The following is a 4,523-nucleotide window of genomic DNA, read 5'->3' as shown; positions in this document are numbered from 1 at the left end:
GATCCCTGGGTTGATCTTCCAGATCTAGAATCCAATAAATAAAGTACAGGCCTTGTCTGACACGCCTCCTCCCCAGAAGGCAATGAGGACGTCCACTGCCCTGGTCCAGCGTCAGGGCTCCCCATTTCATGGCAGTGGGCACCCCGGGACCGCAGTCAGATCAGGCCTGCAGGAGGTTTGAAAGGGGAGACTGCATAGTCAGTACCTCCCGCATACCCAGGCTAACTTCTGAAGACAGTTTCTCCACCGCTCACTCCCACCCATCCAGACTTTTAAACCTTCTTACTCTTTTGGATTAGGAGGCTATATTTCCCAAGCCCTGTCTGAGCTCCTTAACCCAGAAATAGAAGAGTGCTGACCAGGCAGAGGGGGCTGGGGGCTCGGGAGACGGAGCCTGGAGGGGTCCATGCTGAAGCCACGCAGGAGACAAAGGCATTCTTCCTTGTAGCTGGCTTGTTTGTTTGCAAAACTTGATTAAAACACCCTGCCCTTCCTCATTTACTCCTGTCATGGACACTTTTTCCCTAAGATATAACCAAAACCACTGTAAATCACTATTCCCAGACAACATAGTTTTAAAATAAACCTTAAGATGCCCATATATGTCCTGGTAGGTACTAAATATTCCTTGGGAATTTGCAAAGAAACCTATACTCTGCTTACTAACATATAGTTAGTAGGCCAAGCTTGTTAATCACGTTACTCTAATCCTCTTTGTCCTTATTCTTCCTGATCTGCCCATCTTTGAAAAACATGTTTTAGAGCAGCGGTTCTCAACCTGTGGGTCATGACCCCTTTGGCAGTCAAATGACCCTTTCACAGGGGTTGCCTAAGACCATTCTGCATATCAGATATTTACATTATGATTCATAACAGTAGCAACATTACAGTTATGAAGTAGCAACGAAAATAATTTTATGGTTGGGTCACAACATGAGGAACTGTATTTAAAGGGCCAGAAGGTTGAGAACCACTGTTTGTTTGTTTTTAATTTATTAAATCTTTATTGTTCAGATTACATTTGTTCCTCTCCCCCCCCCCCATAACTCCCCTCCTCCCCGTTCCCCGCCCCACCCTTCGCCCTCACTCCCCACCCACTGTCCTCATCCATAGGTGCACGATTTTTGTCCAGTCTCTTCCTGCATCTCCCATTCCCCTTCCCCCCACCCCAAGAATAGTCAGTCCATTCCCTTTCTATGTCCCTGATTCATTATAATCACCAGTTCATCCTGTACATCAGATTATTTATTCACTTAATTCTTAGATTCACTTGTTGATAGATGCATGTTTGTTGTTCACAATTTGTATCTTTACCTTTTTCTTCTTCCTCTTCTTAAAGGATACCGTTCAGCATTTCGTATAATACTGGTTTAGTGGTGATGAACTCCTTTAGCTTTTCCTTATCTGTGAAGCTCTTTATCTGACCTTCAATTCTGAATGATAGCTTTGCTGGATAAAGTAATCTTGGTTGTAGGTTCTTGATATTCAGCACTTTGAATATTTCTTGCCATTCCCTTCTGGCCTGCAAAGTTTCTGTTGAGAAATCAACTGACAGTCGTATGGGTATTCCCTTGTAGGTAACTGACTGTCTTTCTCTTGCTGCTTTTAAGAGTCTCTCTTTGTCTTTTGCTCTTGGCATTTTAATTATGATGTGTCTTGGTGTGGTCCTCTTTGGATTCCTTTTGTTTGGGGTTCTCTGCACTTCTTGGACCTGTAAGTCCATTTCTTTCACCAGGTGGGGGAAGTTTTCTGCCATTATTTCTTCAAATAGGTTTTCAATATCTTGCTGTCTCTCATCTTCTGGCACCCCTATTATTCTGATGTTTATACGTTTGAAGCTGTCCCAGAGGCTCCTTACACAATCTTCGTATTTTCGGATTCTTTTTTCATTTTGCTTTTCCAGTTGGGTGTTTTTTGCTTCTTCGCATTTCAAATCTTTGACTTGATTCTTGTGCTCCTCTGGTCTGCTATTGGGTGTCTGTATAATATTCTTTATTTCAGTCAGTGTATGCTTAATCTCTAGTTGGTTCTTTATCATAACATCGAGGGTCTCATTAGATTTCGTGAGGGTCTCATTACATTTCGTGAGGCTCTCATCAAGTTTATTGGCAGCTTGTAGCACATTATTGCAAGCCCTCAAAATTGCGTTTTTTAGCTCTATATCCTCCATTTCTGTCATGTTTTTTTGTCTCTGCATTTTTTATGCTTTCTTGGTGCACCCCCTTGTGGTCTTTGTACGCAGTCTTGTTCTAGTTAAGCCTTGATTGTTGTAGTTAATACTAGAGGGATTTGACCACCAGGCTGACTGGCTGTGAGAATCAGCTGTGTCTGCCGGGAAAACTTCTGTCCTCTGGGGAGGTGCTAATCTAGCCTTTGCCTGAGGCGATTCGGCAAATGGCTCTGCGCAGGGCTTGGGCAGGGCGGGCAGAGGGAGCAGTTATGGCTGCTTTCAGTCCCGTTCCCAGAGTTCTGCTTCTCAGAACCCCCACAACCTCTGCAAACCTCGGAGAGAAAGCTGCCCTCCGTTCCAACTGATGCCAGACAATCCTGCCTCTCTCGTTTGAGTCTGAGTCCCTAGAGACTCGCCCGGATCTGGAGCTCAGAGTCTGAGACTCCCTCCTGATTGAAAACGACAACCGTGCCCTCAGCCACCAGCCCGCTTTGCGCGAGCACCTCGGTACCTTTGTATTTTCCACACTGCGCCTCTTCTGAGCCTCCTAATGCTGTTCTCTTTCCTTCTAGACGAAGAGTCTCTCCTCAGCCAGCCTTCCTGTGGTTCTGGGTGATGTCCGTTCCGTCTTTTAGTTGTATTTTTGAAGTGGTTGTTTGTGGCAGTAATCTCCAGTGTTTACCTATGCCGCCATCTTGGTCTTCCTCTCGAGAACCACTGTTTTAGAGATTTCTATACATACAGATTTAACAATTTATCCTTGGAGTTCTGAATCTTTGCATTATGTGTTTTGATGCTATGTAATTAAATAATTAGATTAAACCATATAAAATCGTTATTGGCAATTACTAGTACATCATTATGAAAGTTTATGGTTGTTTTATTTTCTTGGTAGAGGGTGACCTATCAAAATAAAATGAAACCCTTAGGAAGCCTTTTTGCCTTGATTTCTCTTTTGTCCAATATTAATATTTTCACATTGTCTTAATGCTTGTGAGTGGTTGACTGCTAACATTTTTTCTCCAAATTAACTAAAAGTTAAGACTGATACAATGCTCTATTATTGAGAGTATGAGGAAAAAGGCCCTCTCCATTCACTACTGGTGGGAATGTGGATTATCTCACATTTTTGGAATTAAACTATATTAACTTTTAACTGTGACTTACAAAATTATAATTTTTACTTTACTAAATTTGTAATATGTAAACTCTTTGGCCCAGCAATCCCACTTAGAAGTATCTGATAAAACTATATACCTACACAAAAATGTATATAAAAATGTTCATTAACATAGTCTGTGATCATGAAATATTAGAAACAACTTTTGAAAAATTAAAAAATTGTAGAATGGTTAAATGTCTTTTTCTTTTTTTTAAAAGCAGATCAGTGCCCTTGCCGGGTGGTCAGTTGGTCATCGCGTGCACCACAAGGCTGTGGGTTCAGTTCCAGTCTGGGCACATACCTAGGTTGCAAGTTTAATCCCCATTGCCTAAGGGAGGCAATTGATTGATATTTCTCTCACATCTATGTTTCTCTCTCTTGCTCTCTATAGTCCTCCCTCTCTCTCTAAAATCAATAAAAACATATCCTCCATTGAGGAAAAAAGAAAAAAAAAAAAGCAGATAAGTATTCTCTGTCATGAAAAGGTGCTCATGTTTTTTGTGTTTTTTTTTTAATATATTTTATTGATTTTTTACAGAGAGAAAGGGAGAGGGACAGAGAGTCAGAAACATCGATGAGAGAGAAACATCGACCAGCTGCCTCCCGCACACTCCCACTGGGGATGTGCCCGCAACCAACGTACATGCCCTTGACCGGAATCGAACCCGGGACCCTTCAGTCCGCAGGCCGACGCTCTATCCACTGAGCCAAACCGGTTTCGGCGTGCTCATGTTTTTTAAGTGAAAAGGCAAACTGCTGAAATAGAAGGGTGGGCAATAGCAGGTTTACAGTTGTAATACAAATAATATAATGAGCTATTTCATGTACTCACAACTATAAACCTATTTTTACCCACCCCTTTCTAGCCTGAAGTATATTATTACTGCATTAGCCTCACAAATTACCTATTGACTATAACTAAATGATGGTAATTTTTTTTAAAGGCTTGAAATAGAAATGTTTCCTGTTGGGCACAAGCACAGAAGCTGAGCCTGCTCATTCAATTGCCCTTAATGGAGATATAATAACCATCGGGATCTTTTCCAAATCCTTCGGTATTAGATGAGTTTTTTTGCAATTAGTGCAGCAGTAGCTTTTGGTTTTGAAGTCCCTGAAGCCATAAGTTTGACTTTAAGCAGCTGATTATTTCCTCCAGTAGTAGATTAGATGATTTCTTATAACCACGTGAAA

Source organism: Myotis yumanensis, unplaced genomic scaffold, assembly GCF_028538775.1.
Source record: "Myotis yumanensis isolate MYYU_CA2020_CCGP unplaced genomic scaffold, mMyoYum1.0.hap1 SCAF_1, whole genome shotgun sequence".
In the NCBI taxonomy this organism is placed as follows: Eukaryota; Metazoa; Chordata; class Mammalia; order Chiroptera; family Vespertilionidae; genus Myotis; species Myotis yumanensis.
Note: the sequence above shows the minus strand (reverse complement) of the source record.